Raw genomic sequence first — 18,729 nt, 5'->3', positions numbered from 1 at the left:
AACCGCGCCAGGATGTCACGCTGTGGCTATATTTCTGTTATTTTTTTGAACTCGTGGGTTTCATCATTTGCCCTACTTGTATGTCACGGTGTCTTCTAACTGGAAGTTTGCTCTCTAAGACAAGCGTTCTTACCTTTTATCCGGGTTGGTTGCTTTGGAGATTTGATTGGAAAATGGTGTTGTGTCCCCTCATCAGTGCCCTGCTGAGCTGCGCGGTTTTCCTTTTGTAGCAGCGCAACAGTTGTACAGGGCTTTCGTTATTTACCCTACTCAATTGCACGTCCTACATTCAATTGCCATCTGCGATGTGAAAGTATCGGCATTCGCCTAGCGCGATTTGTCCGACGAAGAATGTGCAGCCCTCAATATACCAGACGTTTCTTGAATCGGGATTAATTAAATGCGATTAGTTCTTGATTCTGTATTTTTGCTTCTAACTTGTGCGTTGTTTGCCTTTGGCTTTCGAACCCATCCACATAGCTGTAGTAAAAGCTGCTTCCTGACTATTTGTTGACAAATGGACTTATGGGTTCGGTTGGCATGGTTATCTTGGAGATACCATTTAGGTTGTTAATTTGTTGCGCCTTTCAATTCTTGTAAAAGCCGCCTTGGTTACTTAATGTCCTGAGCCTGTTGAGTATACACTCGCGATCTGTATCTAGTATTAGCAACAGTTAAATGGATGATAATTGCAAAGCTGTTTATGACTTTAGCTGTTAATGCACACTGACGCTAGTTTGTTGTTTTTGAAATGCCTTTGAGTGGTTGGTCCACTGTTCGCCAGCCTTTAGGGAACCGCCGGTAGTCAATGCGTCCAAAGCAATTTTAGTTGTATGAATTCCTTAGAAATTAACTATTAGACATCAACGACATGAGTATGTGTTGGCGGTGCGCGAGAGCGATTCATGCCACCTCTGCTCTGGTTCGATGTATTAAGATGCACTCCACCCAGCAAGCTGTGATTGATGTGATTGGTCCGTCATGAAAGTGTGATCGTATCCGTGACCTTTCTCTTTGCCGTTCTCTTTATCGTGTTACTAGCTTTTCAACGTTTTCTTGTGCGCACCTTGGCTTTTATATGCAGATGCCAAAGAGTTGGTTGGCTTAAATGTCCAGGGATCTTGTGAGCCGCTTTTACGTGTCAAGCTTTTTAAACACGGAATCTCTGAACTGTGGGTGCGGTCTAATAACAGTATCTGTCTCCACTACTGTTTAGAAAGCGAAAGATCTTGTGTAGACTTTGTCCTTTCATAGGGTGACTAGATCTGTCTGAGGTTTTTGCGAGTGGAGGTTATGCACTTACGCCTCCCAGTCTCTGGTGTGCGTAGTTATGTTGTGTATTATGCAGTCTGCTTCTTGCTTGGACTCTGGTTTTGGAAGCGTAGCACTGGCGTCTTTTTGTTGGATAAGCACTCTTAAGCACCTTTTGATGCGTGAGAATATACCTGTCGTTCAATGGTGTTTAGCTTCTAGCAGGGTGGAAGAAGGTACTCCGTTGATTCATTTGTTTTCATACGCATGTCTTTAGTTACAAGTGAAGTGCTGCTTCATTGGTGTCTTGAGTAAGTGTTCATCACGTACTTTAAAGATTAGGACTGAAGCCTTTTGTATGCCGAATGCGGCTATTTAGGCACCGTATCTTTGTGATTTGATTGATGCATATCTGTTAGCAGTTCACTTTAATGCTTTGTTACGCTTTTACACGTGGGTTGTACTTCTATAATGTCGATAGTTCTTTTTATAATGTGTTGTCATATATGTAACTGCCGGGTGCTAGTAAGCTTAATCTTAACAGGAATGTGGAGGAGGAAAGACATGTCCTTAGATTTGTCGATTAAGTTAACGAGTATAGCATTGAAACAGAAATGTTCCATGCACAGACAATGATAACCAGACACTAAACTAACTTGTAAATATTTACCTTGTATGTGGTTTATGGTTTGCCATTTGACCATGGATGTATGCTTGTATTTGTGTGAACGTTAATGTTCCATCTCCTTACGTACTAAATGCGGTCGCTGACTTGCCAGCACATGATTGTACCAGGTCTAAAGGAACGAGCTGACTCGCAAGACGTAACGTACGAGGACATGCTGGCAGATGTCGCCGTCTACCTGCATGTTGTACTCCAGCGCACGGCGATCACAGAGTAGTCGGAATATGTTGTGCGGCGCTTTGGTCGCTGTCTACAATTAGTTACCAGTAGGTTGACGTACGACCTTACAAAAAAGCCCGATGTTACGCCAAGCAAGGATGCAAAATTGCTCCTATTGCTCTGCCTTCTCGCTCTCACCCCTTCGCCTCGCTCTCGCTCACCTCTCCTACATCTCACTTTAATTGCTACAGTGTTAGAACTTTCTGTGTAGTGAAAGGCCTTCGATATAATGTATAGATATATGAAATGAAGCTGTCATAACGAAGCTCCCTCGTTACAGTTGCTGATTCTGTCTTGGTTAGTTTCTCGCCCGACCTGACTAACCGCAAGCTAGCGCTCGCTTTGTTGTAGGCTGAGCTATTTCTTAGTCCGCGCTCCCGTATGATCCGTATGGGGCAGCTGCTTCTCGTGCCAGAGTTAATCGGTCTTTTTGTATAGAGGACGTTAGCTCATGTATCGCTGCTCTCATGTTCCAGATAGAGTACTGGTTTGCGGATACAAAAAAAAACTGTCTTTGGTCTCATTCCGCTCACTTTTTTCTCTCAGTAGCCGCAGGGCAGTGAAAGTGGTCGCTCTTCTCCCTTCTTATGCGAGCCCTGTAGTGTGCCTGTATATACAGTAGTGCTAAGAACAGATCATATTGGCTGTAGGAGAGAGCGACTGAGGTTGGAGCGGCGGTTGTGAAGTAACAGGAGGCGCAGAAATAGTAACTGTAAACGCTATCATTTATATGCATCTTTTGTTTTGTTTGTCCATTTGGTATGTGTCCTGGTCTATTTTGTCCGCTCCTTACTCACACAAATGGTTCCATCTTTGCTCTAGTTCTACTCTGTAGGTCGTCATCTTCACTCACTTTATAGCCATTCACGTATGGTGATGATGTAGAAGGTTAGTTGTTTGGGTTGGATATTGTCCTGGTATTAGAGCTGATAAATTTACCCGCGTGCTGCGTAGCGTGTGTGCGAGTGTGGAGTGTGCGTGTGCGTGGTGTGTGGGCAAGTCGATCCAGGGATCAATGCAGGGGGAATAGGTTGACAGAATAATGACCTGTCCTCTCCTTTCATCAGCCTTTTCTTCTCTATTTCTCTGTGCCATGTTCTCCAATTTCCTTACATTTCCCCCCCCACCCTCCTCCTCCAAATACACGATCATCTTCTTTCAACAACCCCCCGCCCGCCCCCTCCGTCATCTTTCTTTCTCTCCTCCTGCAACACTGGTCCAGGAATAACTCGTGTCGGTTTTCCCCTTCATTTCTCCATCTTACTGCCAACCGCAGTAATCCTCCATTTCTCTTTTGTTGCCAATCGCCTTTCTCTTCCCCTTTTTATAAAAATTCTCCTTTCAACCAGCCTCATCTGCCCCGCTCCCAGCCGCAATAACTCAAACAGTCCTTTCTTTGATGCATCATTCATGGTTTTGTTCCCTAATGCACTCTATCTCTTCACAGCCACACTATCAAATCTTCATCATCGGCTTTTATCTAGTGTTCCAGCATTCCCCCCCCACTCCTTGTAATGTCCTGTCTTCTCTTGCCGCTGCTTCTTGCCCCTTTTTATATTTCCATCCATTCAGCAGTCTTTGCTCTTTCAACCCTTCCTATTATGCCCTCCTACATCCCTCTCATTCCCTTCTCCATCACTTTCACTTTTCCTTCCTCATTCAGCCACCTCTTCTCATCTTTTTCACCCAACCACAAAAACCCCATCACACGTCCCTCCGTTTTCTCCCCCCCTCCTCTCCCTTTTCAGTCCCTCCATCATTCCCTGAGGTGAGTGACTGAGTGCTAATGCCCAGGTCTCAGTAATGGGATAATCCTTTACATCGGAGAGGCGGCATCAGTCAGGCTACGAGTCATTCTCTAAAAGCCAACGTTATCATTGCAACGGGGGCTTTAATCTACCCATGCTGTTCACCGAATGTACACACGTATACTGTCAGGATGTTTCATGGCAGAGGCTCTGTCGCGCTTCAGATCCCATTTTGTTTCTTATCGGACGAGTGCCACAATCATGGAGAATGGTCCCTTGGTGCATTTACCTGCAGATAAACGTGTAGCCTCCGGGATGTTTATCTTCCCTGTATGGCGGTTAGGAACGCATGTCTGATGGAGCAAGATGTATATGCTGCTAAAGGTTAGATATCCGGCCTGAGGCTTTTACACTGGTGTCAGAGCAGTCTTTAAGTGCAAGATGGATGAATATGTGATTTGTATGTGCAGATATTGTTTTGCTGCCATGCGCTAAGAGTTTTTCGTGCAACACTGATGCACCTAAATGTACACACACGCGCGGGTCTATTCCTGCCACAGCTGAAACATCTGGGCTCCCGATTGGAAGGATCGTCTGGGGAGTGTTGATGTGTTGCTTTGACTCTCCATGTCCACCTGTGCCCAGAAATAGCTGGAAAAACACAATCTCTCCGAAACACCTGCTTTGGAGCCTTACATAACTGTAAGAGGGGAGACCACACAGAGAGGAGCGGGAGGGAGAAGAAGAAGAGGAGAAATGGATCGGGAAGTTAGGGAGAGCTGAGCCCCTGTGTGTGTGTTTATAAGTGTGTACTGTATGTGTGTGTACATCAGATGAATGGAAAAAGAAGTAGAACCACATACAGCTGAAGTTATTTCTCATTATTGTCTTTCTATCATCAAGAAAGGAGTTCTGACAACATACAATTATTGGTTTTGCCTTGGCTCTTGGTGTAGTTTGAAGTTTACGCATTTTCTGAAATTATTTACAGCCATAAGGCTGCTACATCTCCTTTGTACTTATATAAAATGTCAGAAGAATACGACACAGTTCCTATTAGTGGAGATCGAAGTACTAAAGATTGAAAGTACTAAAGATTTATGCGTTGGTATTATAACACTTCGCCTAACATTAAGTAAAAGCCCTGACTTGTGTGTTTGGATAGAGCAGGGTACTTATGCCATCTTTTCAGAACTACATTTTAGTGAAGACAAAGATAACGAGATGTAATGGTGTCAGTGTGCTTCATTTAAAAGATTGGCAAGCCAGCCGTTGATGTGACATTTATGAAACAGAGCGGCAAAACGATCTAAAGACTCAAATGAACCACTTAGAAGCCATCAGGAAAAGATTTTGTGTGTGGGATCTGTGTAGTGGGCACATTTTGTGGTTGACAGGTGTCAGTGCTTATGCTGAGTGTCATCCGTGTGTGCGATCATGCATATGTGTGCTCGTGTGAGTGTAGAGTAATTTGATACACATTCACGCTCGAGTGAGCTTAATGTGTGGAGGCTGTGGTTGAGCATGCTCGGTGAGTCTACATACATCTACTGTACATTTATTTTTCACAAATTCTCAAATGATCTTGCATGATGTAATTATGTGTGTTTATGTTGCCCGAGCACGGCTTTGTGTTTATTCAAATAGAACTCGCTCCCGAAAGGCAGCACGATGTAAGTGCTGGGATCATACAAGCACTTTGAAATGTTGTAACATTACAACATGCAGGTTTGTGCACAAAGTGGTGTGTAGTTGAAGCCATGTTGTATTGTCTGTGTTATGGTATTGAAGTTGTTTCACACATACATACAAATGCGAATGATGCCAGTTTGAATTAGAAACTCCATTTGTTTTCCTCTCCCTTTACATGTATCTCCCTGGGATGCTTTCCTGTGCTTCTCAATGTGGAGAAGCTGTTTATATGCGGATGGTGCTCCGGTTGTCTTCCATAATGTGACGCAAAGAGCAGACAATAGTCCTGTGACGCGGCACCTACTCCATCACAGACACAGGCAGCCGAGTGAAGGATGACTCCTGCTTTCTGCCGGGGTCTGTAACCATCATGCATCAGTCCGAGATAACATGATAGACTGGGTGTTGGTTCGGATTTAGTGTGTCGCTCCTCAACACGAGGAGCACTGCCAGCAGCGGAGTCTTAATCTACCTGAACTTCAATTTGAGCTGAAAAGCAATGAATTTGACTCTTTTAAGCAATAGAATGCTTGGATACCACTAGATAAAACCACAAATATCCGATGCTTCTTCATCAATATGGCCTCAAACGCTTTGAGTATGGATTTCCACAAATATGTGTTATGAGAATGCAATAAAAAAAAAAGCCCTTCCCCCAAGTCTGATGCTGGGGACTTACAGCTGGGGTATGGAGGCTCGTGTCAGCTGAATGGAGATGTATGATGATGACTGGCTGCAAGTCATCATTTACCACCACCTTGCTGCTTTCAGGTTGAGGATAATGGTGGGATTAGGGTACAGTAGATGGAAGGGGATGGTTTTAAGGGAACAGGCATCATGAAGGCTCTGCACAAGGTTCTCCATAGCTTACAAGTTAACAAGGCCTTATTGGAGATAAGCTCTTTATGAATCTTCTGGCAGTGTGAAGTATAAAGGTACAATATGTAGGGTGTTATGAAGCTCATTATTCAGTACGTTTTGTTTACAAAGAACATCTCTTTCAAAGTGTTATCAATCTACTTTTTGTAATGGATGTGGGCACCTATAACTCCAACATGTGGAAACATGTGCAAACTACGCATTTCAAAAACACTATTCTATAATCGCAGGGAACTATTCAAGATCATTCTTTAAATACAGGAAATGTTTGTATTGGTCAAGAGGAGAGTTGAATATACAGTTTGAATTTTTATGAATTGCTTAAATGCTTTCAAATTCATAAATTCCACCTATCCCTACTACCAACACACACTGCCACGTTTGCATGCTGAATTTAAGTGTTAAACTAAAAAACACACTGCCATGCTTTCGGGATGGATTTCACACCAATACAATGATGATTTGATTTAAAATGAATGTGCTGAGTCATACATTGACAAACTGTGTTAGAGTATAAAAGTATATCCTTTACTTTTATGGGGGTTCAAATCTGCATCCATAAATTGGCAAAGATATGGATTGGTGAAAATATACAATATTGTATTTCCATCGAGATTACACAGGTGATGAAAAGGCTGGATGTAAATGGTATAGAGCTTATTGTCCGTGCCGTGGTAAATAATACAATGAACAAAGGATTTTTTTTGTACAGTATAACATTATGCATAAATATGCTGACTGAGGGCTCACAGGTATGCTAATCTCTGTAGGCTCTGTCACTCCGGAGATGAAGTTTTGATGGTGTTTAATATCCCCACCCAGCCAAATGTGATAGTGTTATCTCTGACCTTGACTTGTAGAATACCTGGGAATCTTTTTCGCTCTAATGTGTAAAACCAAAATGTTTAACTTGTTCTCCGCTCAGCTCTGACTCTAAATCCCTGTCCGTCATGACTGACCTTGAAGCCCGGCTCTGACAAGAGTAAATGTAATAGCTATATAACTGTTATACAGAGAAGACTTGTGTGTTAGAGAGGGCACTTGGCAGATCGGATTATTCCCTGAAACATATTTGCTCGTATGCCGCGGTGACAGCTATAGTGAAATGTCCCTGGGGCTAGTGAACCTCCATGTGTGTGTCCTTCCATGTAGAGCATGACAGGCTGAACCAAGAGAGCCATTTAGGCATACAGAAGTCAGCAGTCCAACGAAATGTGGTCACACAGCAATGAGGACTCAGCTCTACAAAACTTCAGGCTATCAATCGCATGTCAAAAGTCAAAGTATTAATAAAATGTATAAAAAACCACAATGATAAGAAAAACAGTTGTTTCCCCATTGCACATACAAAAAGAAAATGGAAATATGGATAGATACCCCCTTGGCAGACCACATTAGGGCAATCTCTGAAGTCATACATGGCAATAACATCTTCTGTAGAAGCTTTTCCCCTCAAGCCTAAGCAACAGCAGGCGACCACATGAGCAGAAAGGAATCTATTCACCCCCCAGGGCAATCTCAGCTCTCCTTCGCCCTGTAGGCATTAGTATGCCTTTGAATGTTCACGCTCTTTGCTTTTTTTATTATTTGCAGAAGGCCACAAGGGATTGTACTATCTCCTGCCAGTTTTATTGCTATTGTAGGGGCCATCCATTCAGTAAATAATCAAATGAGCACTTGCCAAGGTTGCAAGTACTATCAAACACAACAAAATGCAAAATGGTCATGTTAAAACCACTGAAAAACATGAGAGCCTTGTCACTTCTTCGTCCTACACATCGAAATGGGCGTAATGTACCGCAAGGTTGATACTAAAGACGGGTCCATAGAGGCACTTGTGGATCCTTTACTGTTGTGTAGATAATGAACCCCGAACGACTTCCCTTCCATTTGGCCAAAGGTGTTGAGTTAGCACCCAATGTAGCTGGAAGCACTGCAGCCTAGAAGCAAACCCAACTCAGAGGTGGTGAGTATAAGTAAGTATATTTCCCCTGTGCCACACAGGCGCTACCCAATGTGAGCTTTATTGTGACAAAGTTCTTTTCACTACACTGTTAACAGAAAATATTTCTCTTCCATATGCATTCCCCTCAGCAGTTTGCAAAAGCATTCTGTATTTAACGGACTTCCACAAGCACATCCATCGCTTCTGGCTCAGTCAAAATTTCAATCCCTGGCTGTGGCCCTATAGCAAGAGACCTGGGGATATGAATGAATCATGACCCGCTGAGCCAAGCCTTTAAATCAAACCTTCCACCCACCCCGAATTGGACCGTAGATAACATATGTTCCCGGTTCGGATCCATTTAGCACCCTTAAACACTCCGTTAGGCAGGGATGAAAACTAGACAGGGTGCAAAGGGTGAGACGCACCATGGGGCAAGGATAAAACATTACAATGGGGGTAAGGCTGAGAGTAGCACAGTCAGGAGAGTCAGGGAGGTAATGATGGAATAGTAATAAAAGGGAATGAGTGGGCTTGAAGAGCAATGAGGTTGAGGTGGAGAATGAAGATAGGTCGGAACTCATAAAGGGGATTCAAGCAATGTAAACAGGAAAAAGAGTCAGGACCGAAATGAAAGAAATGGTCAAGAGGATGTTGTGAAGGGGCTGTTATAATGACCTCCCTCCATAATGATCTCAGAGATCCCGCTAATTGGCCAAATCTCAGAGCAAGGCCCCCAGCACCCTTCACTGGACAACGGGTCAGACGAGGAGCAAGGGAGGGAGACGGAAGGAAGGAAGCCGAAAACATTACAGACAAAAGGCGGGTGCCATGAAGAGGTTGAGCTATGTGAGTCTAATGAATTGAGGGGTTGTACGAGAGCAGCACTGACCTCCAACTCCCTGCTCCCCACTTGCCTTAATTCCACTTTCCACGCTCTCCAGCTTTGGCCATTCTGCTGTAAATCTATGAGCAGCGGCATCGGAAAAAATAAATGTTGCTCCAGATGAAGACACAACTGAGACCCGGGGAGCTTGTTTGGAGCAGTGTGGCCAATGAACGAATGGCTCTGGGTGAGGGGTGAGATAGGAGGGGAAGAGTGCTCTATGAGGGCCTCTCCGAAGACTTATTTATGAGAAACCTGATCAATGGGTTAATTAAGTGGAGAGGAGAAAATGGAGAGGCTGGCCCGAGTGGTCAGAGGCTGAAAAGAAAGAGGGAGGGATGGGAGGGCAAAGGGGTGGATTTTAGGAGAAGGGTGACAATGGGTGAGGTGAACATATTTTGGCAGGATGTGAAGATAAAAATGGGAATCACATTCCCTCGTGTGCTTAACGAAATCGACTGGGACCATCCAATAATTCTCTGATGGGAATTACTCCATGTTAGTGATGACGGTGAGCTATTGGCTCACCTACTGGAATCGATACTACTCCACCTCTTCAGATTTGTCAAAGTCGTGCAAAATAAGATGTCAAGAGCGCAATCCATGGGCCAGTCTTCCATAGACCTTTGGAAAATCAATTCCGATATTTACTCGTCAAAAGATTCTCGGAGGCGGAAAGAATGTGTCAAGCAAACGCATGAGCCGCATTACACAACACACACGCTTCCAGCCCTTCTGTCTTAAAGCATGTGAAGCACGTTCTCCAGTGAGAAGGATAGAGCTCATCCTTTGAAATGTGTTTACTCCCCACAAAAGGAGAGAGAAAAAGAGGCACTGAGAGAAACAGGGCCAGAAAATCCTGCTGACTCGCCGCCTTCTAAATCGCCGCCCCCTTCTCCTATTCCCCTTCTTATTTACAAGTCTCTGGAGTTTTAACCCAAACGGAAAGAGATTGTTTCATGTAAGCACCAGGGGAGCGACGGTTGCTTTCTTCCCAGGTCTTCATCTCTGCAGAAACACCCCCACCTGACCACGTTCCACCATCAATACACGTTAACACATCCTAGCAAAGCAATCTCACCACTCATTAGCTGTTAGCGCTAGCATGCGATCAAGGTTATGCTCCCTTACCCTGGCTAATTAAGATGACAAAGCCTTATCTTTCTTGCTGTAATGGGAAGCGTTTTACTCTATATTTTCCACCTATATATTCCTGTCCCTTTTACTTTTATAATCCAAGCCTCCATTACTTGTATTTCTGATCTTGTATATTCTTATTGTGATCCCTCTTGCCTCTAAAAAAATCGAAAACTTGTGAACCTAAAATCCCTTTCCCTCTTTCAGTAAATTCCAGACTTTCAGAGGGGACATCTGAAGGGCACAGCACAGGGAAGATGAGTCATTTTCACCAAGATAGTGTAGCCTGAGGGTAGCAGATAAGTGCACTCAATAAAGTTCAGTACGAGTCAGAACACTGACATTTATGTCCCCGGTGCTGTGAGCTGCTACCTGTACAAGTAAAGTCCACAGAAATCTGCTCATTCAGGGTGTTTGTCCCGAGAGTGATCCCCACAGATTGGAATAAAGCCCCTCTTTCCTGCTCCCATTTGTCACCAGAGGAATGGCTTTAGCCTTGAGAGACAGTGTAAAGAGACACAGATGAATGATTCAACCGAAACACATTGTTTCCCATGAAGGATGCACATGCCGCATCCTTAAATAATGAGAGAAAACCAAGAGAAAGTGTCTTTAGTTCAAACAAATGAAAGAACCATACACTTATTGTGTGTGTGTGTGTGTGTGTGTGTGTGTGTGTGTGTGTGTGTGTGTGTGTGTGTGTGTGTGTGTGTGTGTTCATCGTGCGGGTTAGTGTTTTCTTTGCTGATTGTGACGATAACAGCGACCATCATTGCCTGCTTGGCATCATCGGCCGCGAAAGTGTAACGCTGCCATTCTGGTGATCATTCATCACTGTCGCGCCTTCGCTAACACACACTCCCCGCACATACACACAAACACCACAAGAAACTAGGAAGAGCCTGTCAAGGAAGAGACATCCTAATTCACTACGTAGGCATATTCTTTCATTAAAAGGACGCCATCATGACAGCTGAAGCCCAGCAGCCTAACAATGCATCAACTGGAGCGACACGGCGTACAGAAATACTTGAAATGCTCCATTAGTTTAGAGGTGAAGAGGTCGAGGCTCAATTCTTAGAGTGAAATTGAAGTTGCAGCTTTTCACGCATGCATGCAACCAACACTTCCACTCCTTCGCTATAGATTTCAAAGCAGTCAAGGAGGTAGTGACTATGTTGCTGCTAATCCAAAACTCCTCCAGGCAGAATAGTAACCCGTGGGAGATCGACAGCAGTATCACTTCGTCCTGAAGTGTTGCTATTAGCCTCCAGCTCTGGCAATCCCTAAAACCCAACCACTGCAATCCAACGCAACTCATGTACACAGATGGACATCAAATGGATGAGGGCCTAGCCTGTACTACGGGACAGCCACTGGCTATTCCGCCACGGAGGGCTCATTACGTTGACAGAGGCACCGGCACACATCAGCAAAGGAGGGGGAAAGATGTGTGTTGTTTTTGACAACCCTCATCATTATACAGTGCAGCCGCGGTGATAACACTTCAGCATGTTGGCCAACACATCCGACTACTGCCGCTTCTTCCTTTGCCAAGCATTACAATTGCACCGGTCTTTCTCCACCTAGTTGTTAGGGCTCCAGCTGAAAGCTCATACTAATATGTGTGGTGGTGTCTCAGCCCATACTAATGTGCGTGCAGCAGCAGGGGAGGAGGAGGTAGAATGGAGCAGATGTAAGAGTGCAAAATAGAGATGGTGGTATTGTAATGTTGTGTCATACCTCTCTCCCAGTTGTATAGTCAACTCATTTACGGCTTGTTTTTATGAAACACTTCCTGTGTGTTCCTTTCTTTTCCTGTGACAACACTTGGCTTTCGGAGCACATCCTGTTCTCCTCTATCTGTATGTGTCTGGGGTGGGAGGGCGGGACTATTCCTGAATACTTGCCCGTCTCCGGACCCGTTGACCCGCGGCTTGTTTGCGATGCTGAGGGTTTACTACGGAGTACTCCAGAGGATGTGGCTACTCCTGACCTTGAGATGCTGTCAATACCATAACTCACTCAATCTCCCTGCGTCCCCATTGATGGCGAAGTGTAACCGAGAGAAAGATTCACTGCAGTGCTGTGTGTGTGTGTGTGTGTGTGTGTGTGTGTGTGTGTGTGTGTGTGTGTGTGTGTGTGTGTGTGTGTGTGTGTGTGTGTGTGTGTGTGTTATAGAGACAACATGGACTGTAATCAATGACATGGAGGGGGTGGGGGAGGGGGGGCAAAACACATTAATCTCCAAAATTGTTGCAGTGAGATTTGTGCATGAATTCCCTGGACTACGAAAGGGATTGCAGAGAGGTACACAGGTGAAAATTCCCATGGACGCAAGGGAGAAATCCAGGGAAGTCTCTCAGTTTGCCAGAGGGATCAGCCGCACTGGTCAGAGCAACATGGATTCCGAATGTCAGTCAATCTGATTGGCTAGAAAGCAGGATGTATTTAATCCTGGCTGTTGCTGACTCTACTGCTGTTGATTCCATCAAATCCGTATCCCACTTTCTATTCAGGGCAGATTCTGCGACACAGAGGCACGAAATCCTGTTGAATGGTATTATTTGCTCAAAAATCACTCTCAACAGTGGTTTTGATCCTTGCAGTTTTTTCTATTGTATTTGTATCCAACCTCCTGCACTGTCAAACTAAAGAGTGGAGCTAGCAGCTTGGATCTGGCTTTTCTGGGTTGTTTCTCACCTTCTCTGTCTTCCTTTGGCTTTTACCTCTTTGAAGAAAAAAGGAGTAAATGTTCATTGACCTTGGCCGGTGGTCAGTCAGGTTCTAGCGGGAGGCGGGAGGAGTGGCAGTGTTAAGGTGTTGGCTGGAGATTTAGGAAGCCAACTTCAGTTTTTTTTCAGTCAAACGTATCAGAGAGTGTTTGACCTTGATCTAACCCTAATGAGCCAACGGGGGACACTGCAGCGCCGTTCGCTTCGGGTTGAATGACGACATGTGGGATTGAAGACAATCGGAGGACACAGAGGAAGAAGTGTGTGAGGGGAAGATATAATAGCTAGGAACAATAAGGCGCCCAATAAAAAAAAAGCAGAAAATGCCGCAATATAGAGGAAAAGAAGACGAAGAAAGACAAGTAATGGTTCCAAACCCCCGTCTTCATGTTGCACCCTAGAGAGAGAAGATCTCATTCAACAGGCTCAGACAAAGGAGAGAGATGGGCCACTGTGCTGGGACTGTGGGACACCAGCACTCTCAGAGAATGGCAACAAAACAGACTCACTGATGGGATGAGTTGATAGGATGAGCAAAGATGGGGGAACTTTCCCCAAAGAACAATCCTCAATAATATAGCATACATTGTTCCAATGAACTGGAAGCCCTTTGAGTTACCTTTGTGTATGAAAAATGCTATATAAATAAAGTTTGATTTGTATGCCCCTATTCCTACTTCAGATGCTTTTTTTGCAATCTGTAAAAGCTGAAGTAAATAAGACTTGCTAATGGTAAGATTCCTCATTTTAAATGGAATGAAATATTTGGCCGTAACGATTTTATGTCAGCACCAGAGACTGTGTTTACTGGGCTTTAACGTGAAGGGGGCAAAAATGCAGCCTTCAGCCATTTTCAACATTGCAGCAGTCAATAAGGGGATGCAAGTTATTTTTGATGAATTTTGCAGCCCTAATATACACGCCCATATGCAAGAGCGCACATACGTACAGGCCAGTTTAAAAAAAACAAAAGCTTCAGGTTGTCAAATCTTTGCGGGCTTACCCTTCCAAAAAGATGCTGCCATAGCAACCACACACACTCCTCAAAGAGTACACAGCTAGGCTCCCTTTGAACCAAACGAATGAGTATGCCACAAATGGAGAGAGAGAAGAGAAACAGATTAATAGGAGGAATAAAGGCGATAGGAGTCGTGCAGAGTATATATGGTGTTACGAAAGCATACTGTCTTTGGCAAAGGAGGGAGGTAGTGAAAAATGTATTTAAGAGAGCCGAAACATGACACAAACACATGGGTGATTACATGGTGAGACTGGGGCTCAAGGGAGAAGGAGAGGCAAACTCCCCATTGTGAACAGCGTGTTGTCAATTACCAAGCATTGTTTTATATAAAAAGAGCATCCATTGTTGAGCTATTCCATTTAATCAGCTTTATGTTGTACTAGAGAAGCAGAGAACACAGGTTTCTCATGTTCAACAGGTATAGAAACTGGCAAAATATGAAACAACACTCTTGGGTGTTCATTAACACACTGCTCTCAAGTCACCATTTCTAAAGAAATCCCACAATTATGCAATATTCCATCAATTATATAAACACTCACATTGGAACATGCATGTAAGCAGGGAGGTGGAAAATATATTCTTGCTGTTGGGGGAATGAAATGATGCCAGCAGGACTGGATTTACATTTCGGCACCTTCAAAGCATCGACTGACACACATAGTTAACTTCCTCTGCTGCTAGTCACAGAAGGTAGATACGAACAACAGCGCCTCCCACAGGACGTGTGTGTTCAGCTAGCCTTGGCTTTTCACTAATTCATTTGGAGTGTGCTAAACAAACATTTTTATTTCACTATGATGCTGAAGATATTTCTTACGAAGATGACGCCTCTCACCTAAAATTAGAAGCAAGTGGTTTCATTTCCACAGTCAGAAAACATCCTAACACGATGATGTCACTGATGTATCTCCATTGGGAACAATAGTGAGGGATTTAATTATCAGTTAAAAACAGACAAGGACTATTAAAGTGTAAAAAAAATGCTATTTAAACCCACCCTGTCACAAGACTATCTACATTGGTGACTGCTTAGCAACCCGTCCATCAATCTACCAACAGGCTTCAGCTCCATCTGCCTCCATCTTTGCTGCACCTTGCCCAGGATGGATGTTTTTCTGGGGTGTTTGCATGGGACTCTGTCAAAGAAATGAACAAATGTGTGCATGAAGGGTGCTCACACACACACAAAATGGGCACAAGCCTCCTTGATAAGGCCACCTGTTCTCTTTTTTTGAAAATCAGCCACTGACCCAAAATGAATCACACCATATTGCACTGCTGCAGAAATGCCCTACAATGTCCCCCCCTCCATTCTGTGTGTAAATATTTCTCTCTCACACACTATCGCTCAGCACAATGCATTAGCCTGCCACCTTTATCCCTCCTTAAATATCTCCACAGGTCTTCAAAGTTCCCAGCCAGCTGCCATTGAGATAAATAACAACTCCTCTGTGACAACATCTATTTAGCACAAGGACAGTCACATATTTCCCCCCCCGCCTCCATTAAAATGCTTTCTCCCCAAGAGAAGCAACTATCTGCTATGTAGGGCAGGCGAGATGCTTTAACCGAGGAAGAGGAAGATGAGCGGAGCTGCCTTCCCCTTCTCGTCGCCGCAGATAAGAACAGAGGTCTTCTTGTCCCCGCTGAATTCTATCATCTAGCAGGCCCTGCCGATCCGAATGCCCCACAACACCCGCCACAGCATATAAATGCACCCCATTCTTCAGGCTGTGTGTGTGCATCTGTGTGTGTGCGTCTGTGCGTGTGTGTGTGTGTGTGTGTGTGTGTGTGTGTGTGTGTGCGTGCGTGGAGGAGAGCATTTAGGGGAATATGTTCTCATGGCCATGGCGTTTCCTGAGTGAAAAGGATTGAGTGAAGAAATGTATTAAGTTGAAGGATGATTTGACTGTTGAAGGGAGAGCTTTGTGAGTTGTCTGCAAAACAGGCCTGCTTGCTGGTAGAAAAAAAAGATCACCCTTTTCACTCAAAACTATTCCACTATTATTCCAGACAATGCACAATTTAATCAGTGCACAATGATCACCATGTGAGCAATGACTGATGCGGCATTGATGCAATCTCAGGCGATGCTCTTTGATTAATAGGCGACATATTCTGCATGTTACAAGGATGGGGAAATGAGCTCAGCCTGAGTGAATAATAGCAGCCTCTGTCTCTCTCATTCCACCAGAGGAGCTCCAAGTTCTCATTAATGGAACAGAGGATGCATCTTCAGTGTTATGAAGGAGCAGATCGTGTGCATTAAGACACGACTCACAACAGGTTTGATATCAACACACAGCAATCCATACAAAAACATTATTGCATAATCCAACAGATTGGCTAAAAATACATTGATTGCAGACATGTTTTGGACAACTCCAAAAAATGCATTTGTTTAGGGGCCTGTTGACACCATATATCTCAAAAATAAAATAAATATTACATGTCATTTTAGAAAATGACATGTAAGCAACAGATAGTTAAAGATGAATAATCGATTTTAGCCCATATTCTGGTGCTGAAATATTTTGTTCACAATAGGTGTCAAAAACACCCCTTGAGCAGTCTCTTTCACACCAAACACACAATTAAAAATGTTAATTAAATGCACACAGGGAGGTGTAATTAAAACAGCGTTTTTAAGTATGCAGACAGGATTTCACAGAGAATTATCTCCTCAGAATTCAGCGTTGACCGTGTAATCTCAGCCTACCTGTTCATTTGTGATCCACGGGTGCAGCTGGGACGCCAGATTCCCGATGATGTGTTCGTCCTCAGATGTCTCCTTTTTCCTTGTCCTCTTCACTAAACCTTCCTCCAGCGGTGGTAAATGTCAAGCGAGCACAAAAAAAGTGCTTGTTTCAGAAAAAATAAATACAAAAACCTCCACCACCTTGACAGCACTTTATCAATCCAACTGGGGAGGCAGGTGGGACTTCATGAGTAGAGACAGGGCACCAAAAAATGAAGCTGCTCTACCGCATTACACAGCACATACGGCAGGCTTTAGTATCATTCCGTGTCCGAGCTTGCAGGCTCGGCTTAGTCCCCGTCTTCTCCAGATCGGCAGTATTTTCATTAATTTCTCGGATGACAGCTTCAGGAGGATTGACTGTTTTTACACAGGCCTTTAACGACCGAAAACAACCCCCAAACAACTCGTGTCTGCAGGCTCTCGGGAGATTTGACAGCCGGGAAGAGTCACCTGTGCAGACCAATGGTGGCTCTGTTTTTTTTAGCGTTATTTCGTCGGTAATTCCTCAATAAATCCCCTGAAGGAGACCGTTGACACCACCGAGCACCAATTCAAGCCTCGGTTAGCTTCAGCTCGTCTCGGTAACGGCGGGCACAGACTGCGGGATGTTCCGGTAGTCTCGTGTGAAGAGATGCTGCCTCCGCTGCCGCTGCCGCTGGTGCTGCTGTGGACGCCGTGACCGCCTCGGAGAGCTGTCTCGCGCGCACGTGCGCACCCTCGCGAGCACGCACGCTCGTTCTCGGAGTATGACGCGCGCCGCAGTGTCCTCCCTAGCAAGCTGGTCGCCTTGGCAACGCTTTCCTCTGACCTCAATATGGTCGCTTTTCAACTCAAAAATGCGTGTACCTGCCGTTTCTGTAGCCGTGACGCTCACTCAATGGTGAAAAATAGGTATTAATCCGCCAAGAATGTCGTCCGGTTTGTCTTCATGTTCTCCCTCAGAGAGATGTGAGAAATTTGTGCTGAGGAGTTTCATTTTTTCGGCATCCCTCTCCTCCTCTCATCCGCTCGCATCCAGACGCCAGATCTGCATCAGCATGACGTCAGAAGGAGTTAAAGAGATACTAGCCCATTTTTCCCCCACCTCCTCTCCTTATTCATCCCTCCATCCTGCATCTTTCTTTTTTCCCCTCTCCCATTCACCCAACAGCCTGAAGCATCCCTTCATCGATCATGATTTACCCTTTCAACACAGAGAACGTGTAATTCTCCATTTCTGCTTGGCTAATCCCTATATGAGGTTAAACATGTTAATCACTGAGGGATAAATATCACAGCAGTGTTTAGAGTGCCAAATGGGGTATTAAGTTAGTTTTATACTGATACCACAGGAAATAAAAAATGATATAATTTGATTAGGACACGCAGTCATTAATAAGTCCCTTTTGGAACAGATTTGTACTTATTATTTTACAATCTTGTTTGTGAATTTATTGTATTTTTACTTCAGGGGTGATCTAACACCCAGCATAGCTGAGTCCCTGATCTCATTATTGCAGATGGTAATGGCTGTGTGGGGGCAGCACCTGCTCCTCTGGATGCAGCAGCGCCACATGTTTGTTATTGGGTCGTATAACACAACCAAACATCTGCCTCCGTCACTCTCGCACTGCAGAACCATGTATCCATAGTTTGTGGGCTGGTTTCCTGCCAGGAATTCCCAGCTTGTAGGATAAAAAACATTCATATATGCTCCATCTTTGCTTGTTTTCACGCTTTAACTTAATCAGAACTATAATGAACGCCTCCCACAGAACTACTCAAATG

General features: G+C 44.3%; 1 protein-coding gene across 1 annotated transcript in view; it reads right to left on the bottom strand.

The window, feature by feature from the left end:
• LOC104967117 (neuroligin-2) overlaps window positions 1-17,849 on the bottom strand; it is a 229,451-nt gene extending 211,602 nt beyond the window's left edge. Inside the window, exon 1 of the mRNA XM_010796528.1 lies at window positions 16,921-17,849. The gene's annotated coding sequence lies outside the window, so the exon portion shown is untranslated. The remainder of the gene's footprint in view (window positions 1-16,920) is intronic.
• Window positions 17,850-18,729: the final 880 nt, after the last annotated feature.

This window comes from Notothenia coriiceps, unplaced genomic scaffold, assembly GCF_000735185.1.
Source record: "Notothenia coriiceps isolate Sejong01 unplaced genomic scaffold, NC01 NC01_scaffold00037250, whole genome shotgun sequence".
NCBI classification, from domain to species: domain Eukaryota; kingdom Metazoa; phylum Chordata; class Actinopteri; order Perciformes; family Nototheniidae; genus Notothenia; species Notothenia coriiceps.
This window is presented reverse-complemented; position numbering and strand designations above follow the sequence as displayed.